The sequence below is a fragment of the Lissotriton vulgaris genome, chromosome 1_2 (genome assembly GCF_964263255.1).
Source record: "Lissotriton vulgaris chromosome 1_2, aLisVul1.2, whole genome shotgun sequence".
NCBI lineage: Eukaryota > Metazoa > Chordata > Amphibia > Caudata > Salamandridae > Lissotriton > Lissotriton vulgaris.
Window position 1 is genome coordinate 235733736 of NC_141686.1, and position 12381 is coordinate 235746116.

At 42.2% G+C, this 12381-nt stretch overlaps 1 pseudogene; it reads left to right on the forward strand.

Moving 5' to 3' along the window:
- The window catches only part of LOC147736406 (uncharacterized), a 52304-nt pseudogene extending 40824 nt beyond the window's left edge, over nucleotides 1–11480 (forward strand).
- Nucleotides 11481–12381: the final 901 nt, after the last annotated feature.

The window sequence follows — 12381 nt, forward strand, 5'->3', positions numbered from 1 at the left end:
ACAATGTTTAGAAGCTAAACGGCTAGATGACAGTGGGTGAATAATTTAAATTAAATGCTAAAATGGTGCCGAAAAGGTGCTCAAAAAGTGAATAGCATTTTTGTGAACAATAGTTTCAGAAAACCTTGGGGTTACATCTCATGTTAACAAATCATAAATAAAATTGTATTTTGCATAGTTTACACAGTAAATTGTCTTTTCAGAGTAGCGAGGGTTCAGGGCCAAAGTCCAGAGATTGAAGGTGGATAACCAGCTTACAGTAGGGTTGTCCAGTCCTCACTTCTGTTTAACCCTGTGTGAATGGTATCAAATTGAATGATTGTCTTAAGTTCCTCTCGGTTGAGGAGTTGAGCCAAGTTGCCCCCTCTTTGTGGGAGTTTCACTGTTTTCAACACTGTCCACTTGATATCATCCACAGTGTGTTTCAGTTCTGTGTAGTGTTCAACGAGCGGGGCGTTAGGTGTCCCGCAACGTATCCGGCTTCTGTGCTGGCCAATGCGAGTTTTTACTTTCTGAGTGGTTTGGCCGACGTACATTTTCGGACAAGGGCATACGATGGCATAAATGACATTATTGCTGTTGCAATTAGTGAAGCTTTTCATAGTCACTGTCACATTGTTATGGCTGAAATTGCGTGCCTCAATAGTAAATTCACACATCGTGCAGCAACCACACTTAACGTGCCCAAGGATAGGAGGGAGGCCCCAGTTGGTTTCAATTGTGGTGGATGGGGTAGGAGCGGGTAGTGCTGCTCTTATGAGATGGTCTCTTAAATTTTTGCTTTTCTTAAAAGCAAATACTGGCCTCTCTAAATGAATTGGGCCTGCATTTAAGGTGGGCCAGTGCTTGAGAATAGATTGCCGGATTTTGTTGGAAACAGGGGAGAAGGTGGTTACACATGCTATCCGTTCGGTTTTATCCCTTGTTTTTGGTGTTAGGAGGGCTTCACGGGGGCAGTACCAGGCCCTTTTAGTGGCTGTTTTTATCAAACTCTTCGGATAACCGCGTGCCCTCAATTTACTCGAAAGCACGTCTGCTTCCCTGAAATAATCCTCTTTAACTGAGCAATTTCTTCTGATTCGTAGAAACTGGGAGTAGGGTAGGGAATCTTTTAATGCCCTTGGATGGTTGCTTTGATAACTCAACAGTGTGTTGCGTTCCGTTGTTTAACGGAAAAGGCGTGTCAGTAATTCATTTTCATGATGAAAAATGGTTAGGTCTAGAAAGGCTATCTGGTTTTTATCGTGGGTCAGAGTGAAATTCAGACCGGCACAGTTGTTGTTAAGCCAGTGATTAAAGGAGTGCAGTGAGGGGATGTCCTGGTTCCATATAAGGAAGATATCGTCTATATACCGACGCCATAAGCAAATCCCTGTGTAGAAGGGATTGCTTTCTGTCAAGATGTTACTAGTCTCCAAGGCATCCATGAATAGAATTGCCAGGTTGGGGGCAAAAATAGCCCCCATGGAAGTACCCTTTACTTGTTGGTAGTAGGTGTTGTCAAACATAAAACAGCACAAACAGCGGCTCTACTGGTCATCCAAAAAACCTTGGATTCCCGACCTCGTCCCCACAGGGTCCCCTCAGTCTTCATCCTACAGCTCCTGGAAGTTTGCCTCACTAGAAACTATTTTATGTTTGACAACACCTACTACCAACAAATAAAGGGTACTTCCATGGGGGCTATTTTTGCCCCCAACCTGGCAATTCTATTCATGGATGCCTTGGAGACTAGTAACATCTTGACAGAAAGCAATCCCTTCTACACAGGGATTTGCTTATGGCGTAGGTATATAGACGATATCTTCCTTATATGGAACCAGGACATCCCCTCACTGCACTCCTTTAATCACTGGCTTAACAACAACTGTGCCGGTCTGATTTTCACTCTGACCCATGATAAAAACCAGATAGCCTTTCTAGACCTAAATATTTTTCATCATGAAAATGAATTACTGACACGCCTTTTCCGTAAACCAACGGAACGCAACACACTGTTGAGTTATCAAAGCAACCATCCAAGGGCATTAAAAGATTCCCTACCCTACTCCCAGTTTCTACGAATCAGAAGAAATTGCTCAGTTAAAGAGGATTATTTCAGGGAAGCAGACGTGCTTTCGAGTAAATTGAGGGCACGCGGTTATCCGAAGAGATTGATAAAAACAGCCACTAAAAGGGCCTGGTACTGCCCCCGTGAAGCCCTCCTAACACCAAAAACAAGGGATAAAACCGAACGGATAGCATGTGTAACCACCTTCTCCCCTGTTTCCAACAAAATCCGGCAATCTTTTCTCAAGCACTGGCCCACCTTAAATGCAGGCCCAATTCATTTAGAGAGGCCAGTATTTGCTTTTAAGAAAAGCAAAAATTTAAGAGACCATCTCATAAGAGCAGCACTACCCGCTCCTACCCCATCCACCACAATTGAAACCAACTGGGGCCTCCCTCCTATCCTTGGGCACGTTAAGTGTGGTTGCTGCACGATGTGTGAATTTACTATTGAGGCACGCAATTTCAGCCATAACAATGTGACAGTGACTATGAAAAGCTTCACTAATTGCAACAGCAATAATGTCATTTATGCCATCGTATGCCCTTGTCCGAAAATGTACGTCGGCCAAACCACTCAGAAAGTAAAAACTCGCATTGGCCAGCACAGAAGCCGGATACGTTGCGGGACACCTAACGCCCCGCTCGTTGAACACTACACAGAACTGAAACACACTGTGGATGATATCAAGTGGACAGTGTTGAACACAGTGAAACTCCCACAAAGAGGGGGCAACTTGGCTCAACTCCTCAACCGAGAGGAACTTAAGACAATCATTCAATTTGATACCATTCACACAGGGTTAAACAGAAGTGAGCACTGGACAACCCTACTGTAAGCTGGTTATCCACCTTCAATCTCTGGACTTTGGCCCTGAACCCTCGCTACTCTGAAAAGACAATTTACTGTGTAAACTATGCAAAATACAATTTTATTTATGATTTGTTAACATGAGATGTAACCCCAAGGTTTTCTGAAACTATTGTTCACAAAAATGCTATTCACTTTTTGAGCACCTTTTCGGCACCATTTTAGCATTTAATTTAAATTATTCACCCACTGTCACCTAGCCGTTTAGCTTCTAAACATTGTTTAAAACTTATGCTTCCTAATTAAATATAGCTCAATGGGCACACTTGACCCAGCCCAAAATGTCCGCCCCCGCGGACATTGAAGCCTCCATGGCTTGTGGCTTCCCCCACCACGTGACTCGCGTCTAGCCAATTACAGCGCACTCTCCCTTGTCACCTGACCTCTTCACCATCCAATAATCAGTGCCGACTTGTAAGCACACGGAAGCTTTCCATTGTGAACAGCCCCAGTGCCTGGCGTCTCCAAAGAATTGCACTCTCCCACCGGTAAGCTCGCCTTGTTCTTGCTTCTAACTCGTGCAGGACGCCAACAATTTACCAGGAAGCCTAAACCCCTGTCATATTCTCCCCGCAGCGGACCAGTTATTTGCCTGGCCGCGTACCTCATCACTCGGCGCTATCCCTAGACGCCGGAGGACGGAGACCCCTGCCCTGAAGATTTCAGGTAAAATAGCGTGTTTCTCAGGTGTTCCCAGGGACCGCTAATGTAACTACTGAGCTGATTCTCTCACCCTTTCCTCACATAGGTTGGCCAGCGTATTGGGCTCCAAGCAGATATAATAGAGTGCATCCCTGTCATAAGCAACATATTATGCTTACTCCTCGCCACACCGTGGTAATTTTACTAAACTTTCTATGAAGCTTTCAGTACAAATCCTTTTTTTAAAAGCAACAAATTCTTACTCCTCGCCACACTTGGGTAATTTTACCTGACTCAACCTTCTGTGCAGATTTCAGTGAAATACAACTAATTGAATGCATGCTTTCTCTTACTCGCCTCACAGCAGATAAATGCAGAGGTACAGACGCCCCTAACTGAATAAATTCATGACCCGTGATTCCGGTGTCAGACAACCTACAAGGTAATTCCTCCAGCTCCCCACTGTGGCAATGACATAAAACGCAACAGCGAGCACTCAGTAACATTATGTAATGTTTTATTTTAGATTGGATTTTACCCTTAAATCCAAACTGGCGCCTCTACAGAAGTCCACCCCAACCACATTTGGAAGAACGATTCAGTCACTAAGGTACCCAGGCTCACTTAACAATTAGTCCCCCTCGCCCCTGCAATCTAAACTCTGGCATTAACACTATCTGTTGTCAACAGACGGAGTCAGACGTGCGCCCCCAAACAAGAACTTCCATAATTGAAGCTAACCCTACCTCAAGCTACCAACTTGGTAGGTCCCGCCAACTTATAAACACCATAGGCCCCTACCACTTGCCTCCAATACTGGAATTCTTCACTAAACACAAGCCTCACTTGTTCACGGCTTACCTATAGTCTCCCAATCACCTTGACTCACCTACCCAATGAGTACCCATCACCAACCCTCCACCAGAATATGGATGACCAATCACAGAAATTGCATGGATTTCAGAAGTTGCGCATGAAATGCTCACGCCTCACGGCACCACTGCGTTTCCGAATGCAAAGTCTGTTGTTACAATGTGAGCGCTGACTATACAAACAATGACTATGTATATCCTTATTTCTCTTCCTTTTCCATTTCCTCTCAAAAACAGGTGTTATAAATAATTGTGTTCAGGCAAAATCATTTTTCTTGTCCTGATGATGATCCCGTGATACTTGAGCTGGGGATCGAAACGTCGACCTTAGATTAATTCATACATGTACTTTTATGATACTATTTGGTGTGTGAATGACTCCAGGATACACTGCTAAATGTATATCTAATACCAGTGACCTGCTAGCTCACCTTGTTTGCCTGATAACTTCCCTCACTTACCTTTACCTTTACCCCTTTGCTTTCTTCTCTCCGCATGGCACAGGACTGTGCCCCATTATAACCCTTACTCCTTGGGTTATTTGTTGTATTTCTGTGATTACAAACTTATTGAATAATAAACATTCCTTGGCCGGCTGGTCAAGGAATCTTGAACTATATAGAATTCCATTGTGATCTATATATATCAGTATTCCTTATTCTTGTATGCTCAGGACCACTTGTTGTTTTGAAAATACTTGCCGCCCATGGTCCCGAGTGATTAAATGGGTTCCCCTTGTCCTCCTTGATGTGTGATATTTACAAGCACACGTAAAGCCAACCTGCGTGGCTTCACGTGTGTTTGTAAATATTGTCCCTTTTCACGACAACACTGCGTGTTAGGGGCGTGACATGAGTGTTACTGTGGGTGTTCCCATGCAGCTCCCAGGTCCACTGATGCCTTTACAGATTTGTGAGCAATTGTAAACCTGGAAATGCATCAGACCCCAGGGGGGGTTAAGCGAGTCACAACGAGGATAAATGTTTTCATTTGCATCCCTGTGCTTCAAAACAAGCGCAGCACAGCGCAGGAAAAATGACTTGCGGCACCGCGCTGTGTTAGTTTCTAGAAAATAGGGACCTTAGGGGCTTATTTACAAGCCCCTTCCACAGCTGCTGAGTCACTTTTTGTGACACACCAGCAGCGCATTTTCCTGCCCCATATTTATAAGGATAGGAAGAGCCACCCTGCATGGCTTTTCCTGTCCTTATAAATACGGCCAAATTGCATGCAGCACTTTGCGTGAAAGGGGTTGTTCCATGGGTGTTGCTGTGGGTGTTCTTATGCAACACCCATGAAATCAGACACATTTCCAGATTTACGAGAAACTGTAAACCTGGAAATGCTTCATTTCAGAGGAGGCGTACAGAGGTGTAAGAAGGAGAAATGTATACATTTTTCCTCAATTGTTTCCTCTGTCTATGTGTGCTGAATTCTGCAGGACACATTGAACAAGAAAATCACCTCTTGTTATTGTTTATGTGCAGGAAGCTATCCCTATCATAAAAAACAAAAAAATTGTAACTTCTATGTGTGCTAACGCAGCACACATAAAAGCTGACAGACGGCATTTCAGATTGCTTATGTGCAGGAATGGACACCTTAAAAGCCTTCTGGTCTAGTTTGCTCTTTATAATACTGCCCCCCGAACCAAAAGTGCCCTATTTAAAAGATTACCACGCACTTCTGTCCTTTACCCTTTTGGCTGCCTAGCACTCTTTCACTATGGTACTAGGGTGCCTGCATTGCATGCAGGATTGTTTTTGAGCAGGAAGGTGCACCTTAGTGCATAAAAACAATTCTGGCTGGCATATTCCGCTTTGTAGAATGCAGAACAGTTACAAATAGGAAGGAACGATGGGGGAGGTGGGCAATGGCAGAATGTATGATAGATGGGAAATGGACAACCCTTGGAGTTGTATATGGTTCAACAGAAGATGATCCAGAGATTTTACAGTTTTTGGACACAGAACTTGCTGTTTGGGCTCCGCGTATTATACTGGCCGGGGATTTTAACATTAATGGAGCGGATGGTGTAGGATTAGGCTCTTATGGGAGATATCATGGTAGGAAAAAAAGAGTATATCAGGCATTATCCAACCTATTAGTGAATAATGTATTGACAGATGTGTGGGGGAAAATCAGGCCAGATAAAAAAGGATTTACATACTATTCAGCCCCACACCGAATCTGTGTAAGGTTGGATTATTTCTTTGTCTCAAATGCATTGCTTTCCAATCTAAAGATAGATAGACTTCCACAAATTCTTAGCGACCACAACCCTCTCATTTTAACATTAAGTACAACACTAGGAACAAGAACCGAAAGAGTGTGGACTTTTGAAAGGGGTCTTCTTCAGGATGATGATTACATACAGCACATATCAAAGTGGATGATAGAGTTTTTTTGAAAATAATAGAGGAAGTGCACCTGTAGGAATGGTGTGGGATGCCTTTAAGTCAGGTGCTCGCAGAGAGACCCTTAGTTTTAGTACATTTAAACGCAAACAAGAGCGACTTAGGAAAGTAGAACTAGATAGAGCAGTCCTAGAAGCGGAAGAAGAGCTGCATCAAGCCGTATTAATAGGTGTAGCAGTAGAACAAGCACTCATTAAGGTGATGAAAGCAAAAAACGATGCAGAAGAAGAAATTGCAAATAAAGCGGCTAAGTACTTCACGATTAAAAGGGAGAGATGTCACGAATTTAGTGAAAAAGTAGGACGCACCTTAGCCATACGTACCAGACAAATAGCGGCGTCAGGAACGATAAGAGAGATCAGGGGCGCAACTGGTGGATTACACACAGACTCAGAGGAAATTTGAGATGTATTTAGGAAATTCTATGAGGTACTATATGATGATCAACAGTCTACTGACTCTAGGGAAATAACCGAGTATTTGCAGGAAATCCCAAAAGAAAATCTTACAGAGGTGGAGGCAGAGGGATTAGAAGAATTTATTGATTCAGCTGAGATTAAAATTGCTATATCAAACCTCCCTTCTGGGAAAGCTGCCGGCCCCGATCAACTCCCTATGGAATTTTATAAAATATTTTGGGATATATTAGGAGCTGACTTAGTTAAAACAATACAGACAGCCCAAACAGGGGAATCCATCCCAGGGTCTTGGGGGGGCCGATATCGTATTAATCTTAAAAAAGGGGAAACCTGCCAATGAGCCCGGCTCCTATAGGCCGATCACTTTAATGAACGCCAACACTAAAATCTATTCTAAGGTGTTGGCAACAAGATTGGCTACATTAAGAGGAAATTTGGTAAGCAATAACCAACATGGGTTCATACCGGGCAGGGGCACAACGCACCACATACGTAAGGCTATTACTTTGTTTGACGCCACTGAAGTCGCAGGAGACCCAATGTCAGTTATGCTACTAGATGCTGAAAAGGCTTTCGATCGGGTCTCCTGGGGCTATTTGTGGCATGTTTTAAGGAGAGTAGGGATTAAAGAGGGATATATTAAAGCAATTCAGGTTTTATATATTGACCCAGCTGCCTCTATTAAGGTAAATGCAGGCTCTACCCAACAATTTAGGATTAAGCGGGGCACGCGGCAGGGTTGCCCGTGCTCTCCACTACTATTTGCAATGTATATGGATCCATTAATTCGCAGGATAGAGATGTGTGATAGAATTATATCTCTAACTACCCATTTGGGGCAATGCAAGATTCTCGCTTATGCCGATGATGTGGCAGTAATTACACCAGATCCCACGGAGGCTATTGAGCAGATAGAGAGTGAGGCTCAGAGATTTGGACGCATTTCTGGATATGCGCTAAATACGTCTAAAACGCAAATAATTAAAAATCATTATGTTTACTGTAATGACGCCCGAGTGGTTCAAGCAGGGGTGTATTTAGGGGTGAATATCACTGCTGATCTAGATACTCTAGTGGAAAAGAACATTGCCCCAATAATCACTAAAGTAAAAAAAGAACTAGACAGACTGGATAATCTACATCTTTCAATTGTGGGACGAACCAATATTGTAAAAATGATGGTTCTCCCAAAATTTTTGTATATCTTTAGAGCCATTCCGCTATTTTTTGAAAATAAGTGGTTCAAAATCTGTGAGCATATGATTAATCGTTTTATATGGGCCAAGGGCAAAACAAGAAGAGCGCTCAGGTATATGGCACTACCACGAGAAAAGGGAGGATGGCCGTTACCAGATTTAAAGGCATATTATTGGGCATCAGCATTACAATACATGGTGGTCTTGCTGGGAGGTGCAGAGGCAGAAGGGCAGGATGAATTTGGCACGTTAGCTATCTATGGATTAGTTATGGGACTGGAAGCAGAAAATTTGTTTTTGAAATACACAGATGCAAGCTTCTTCAAAAGGACAAGATTTAAAACTATTCTAGAAGCATATAACATCTGGAAAGCTTTCACCAAGAGGTTTGGTATAGGGAAATATAACACTTATACAAGAATCAAGGGCAACCCTAATCTTCCTAGCGAGATTTTTTCCGATGCAGTTTTCAATGAGTGGGGGAGGCAAGGAATTCGGAAATTGGGTGATATATTAAGCCCACAATGCATGATGCAATTTACAGAGTTACAAGCAAGTTATGGCTTACAGACAAGGCACTTTTTTAAATATCTTCAAGTCAGAAGTTTTATTAATAAAAAAAAGGGTGGCGCAGCAGGATTTGCAAAAAATTCAATAATGGAGGTTATACAAGCAGGTATGGACTGTACGATTAAGAGGTTTTACTCAGAGCTGTTAAACTCGAAGAAAGATGATTTGGAGAAATGGGCGGATAAATGGGCAACGAGCTTAGAGATAGGTCAAGATCAGTTCTACCTATCCTTAGATATGGGACAGAAGATGTTGTGCTCAGCCGCATTACAATCCCAACATTATAAAGTCTTATATCATCTGTACTATACACCAGCCAAACTTGCACAATGGGGAGCATTATCAGGTACTAGATGTTTTAGATGCGATAATACAGAAGCGGATTTAGAGCATATTTTGGCTACATGCCCGCATTTAAACTCAACAAAGAAAGATATAGAGAATTTTCTAAATAATGCATTAGGAATTGAAATTGCACTATCCGCATCAATAATATTACTAGGAGTCGAAGAGGAGAGACAGTTATGGTGTGGAAGTTTTATATTTCTGGCAATGGCAGTTTTAAGATTATGCATAGCTTTGGCGTGGCTAGACCCTCTTCCACCGACCTGTCATCAGTGGTTAGCCAAATTATTGTCAGTATATAAGTTAGAATCTGCTATATATGCTAGGAAGGGGAAGAAGGGAAAAACTTTGGGTACACAAATATGGGGACCGATTAAACGATGGAAAGAAGGGAATATTAGTCAGTAGATATGTTATTGGCTTCTTCATACATTGCCCTTTTACCTGATAACTATTTATTTTTTCTCAGCTGGAATTAATTTAAGAATGTAATTACATGTAGACATTTTTTCTTTCTTCATGTAATAATTATTGCTATATAAGATAGATGTAATATGTATAAAGCTTTATTGTTTATGTGCCCTGTACATGCTAAAAAAGGGAAAAAAACGAATAAAATATTATAAAAAAAAAAAAAGGAAGGAACGATCAGAAATAGAGATATTTCTCTAATTTCGCCTCCCATGGGAAGTTGTAAGATTTTGGTGCAATTCCAGTTTTACAAGTTCTTCTAAATCCAGGAATGCACCATAAACCGTGGGAGTTGCATGGGAATACCCACACAAAGCCCATGCAACACCTTCCCAGGGCAGAGTAACGCAACACAGCGATTTAAATTGCATTGCGTTACTCCAGATTTTTAGAGACACTCAGAGTCACGCAAAGTGACTTTATGTGGCTTCAAAAATCTGACTTCTGGATAGCATCGCTCTTGCACCATGTTGTGTAGTGCAAGACCGACGCAAGCCAGGTCATAAATATGGCCCTAAGTGTTTCTTGATGGAGGATGCTAGTCAAATTTGGGAGCAGTTTTGTCTCAGTAGATTCAGGACAAGCAAGAGATCATTGCATTTGCATCTCAAGCTTTAAAATAGGCGGAATGGAATCAAATCACAATTTAAAGAGAGACATTGGCCTGTGGCTGGGCAGTTGAGAAGTTCAGAACCTATTTATGGGGTTCACATTTTGATTTATACATTGGTAACAACCCCCTGTTTATTTACTCAGTACCAATTGGTCTGGGAAGGCATCTAGCCGACTTGTCTGATTTAGTTTGGGTCTTCAGGAATAAAATTTCACAATGAAATATATTCCTGGTGGTAAGAATCTACACGCAGATTGTTTATCTAGGATGCTTATTTCGGATTTGGTGAGGAAGACAATGATGATGTGGATATTTTAGAAGACAAAAGTGGTATGTCCTCTCAGCAGTGGCTTGATGCTTTAAATAGTGATGTCACTTTGCGATCAGTAATGACGTCCATCAAAGTCGGATAACCTCAATAGATGAATTTAGAACCCTCTTTGTGGCCATTTGCACAGGTTTCAGTGGCATGTCAGTGATCAGGGAGTTTTGTTAAGACTATACAATACAATACAATAGTGTGTAAAGAGTGCAGCTACCTCCCAGGAAGATGTGATTTATGTCCCCCAGTTACCATAAGAGATCATCAGATTAAATTGGCTCATGAAGGACATTTGGGGGTGAGCGCGACATGCAAGAACATTAAATAATACTATTGTGGCCATCGTTGGAGCCTCAACTGTCTTCTTGGACTGATTGCTGTAATATGTGTCTTCCATCAGATACACATTGGAAAGCGTTGAGACACCCTTGCATGTGATTCCTCTGCCAAGTGATGCATGGGAGAACGTTGCATTACATTTTGCAGGCCCATTTGAAGTTTTGCCTTCAGAAAAGAGACGCATGTTGGTGCTGGGTGAATATTTCTCAAAATGGGTGTATTGTGATTTTGTTTCAGCTCCTAACACAAGTGCAGTCGTCAAATTCTTCAAAGATTTTTAGTTTTGAAAGTGCTCCCAAGGAGATGTTTACGGACAATGGAACACATTTTACTTCATTGCAAATGAAACAATAAATTGACTCTTTCAATATTAAACATTTGATAGTTGCATTATGGTCTCCTTATTGAAATCCAAATGGTTCAGTGGAGAGAATCAATAAAGTAAGGACAATCTAAGTTTATGTCTCCTTCCCAAATTGATTAAGTATCAAAAGGTTCAGTCCTTACTTGGGAAACAGCGTTTAAGACGCTGTTTTCACAACACATGGTCTTACAATGCGGTCATTACAACGACCACGATGTTACCACGCGTGCCATTACATCGCAAGTCCTAACAACGACTTGCGGTAGGGGCCGTGCTACACCAGGGATTGTGTTGGATTTTAAATCCAACACCTTCCCTGCTGTTGCACAAACTGGAGTAGGAAAAGTAATTAATACTGTTCCTAAGTCCAGCGCGCCCCCTACAGCAAGTTGTTATTATAACTTGCAATGTATTGGCACTCGTGGTAACCACACGGTTGTTTTAACGACCGCGTTGTAAAGCCATGCATGCTGCATGTATTAGTAGTAACGTCATACATTCGTCTTTCTGTACTCAACACACTCCTGCCATGCCTGTAAAGTTTAAGGATTTCTATTTGCATTGAATTTGGCTTTACTTTTTACTATATTCTTCTTTCTAAACGGGGGAAGATGATGTAATATTGAGTACTGTGGGGCATATTTCAGGGAAAATATTGGAACGCGGAGCTGCGCCATATTTGGCCGCGGCGCACTCTGGCATTTCCACCGCTCAGGGATGCGGCGTATACACAAGAATATGGCACACCCCTCTGTTTTTCCCAGCGCTGGCACTAAATTTAGTTGCCTAGCTCAAACACAGTGGGGCCCTTGCACCATGGTGAAAGGGTACCTGCATTGCAGAGATAATGTTAATGTGAAGGAAAATCTACCTTCCTGCACATAAGCAATC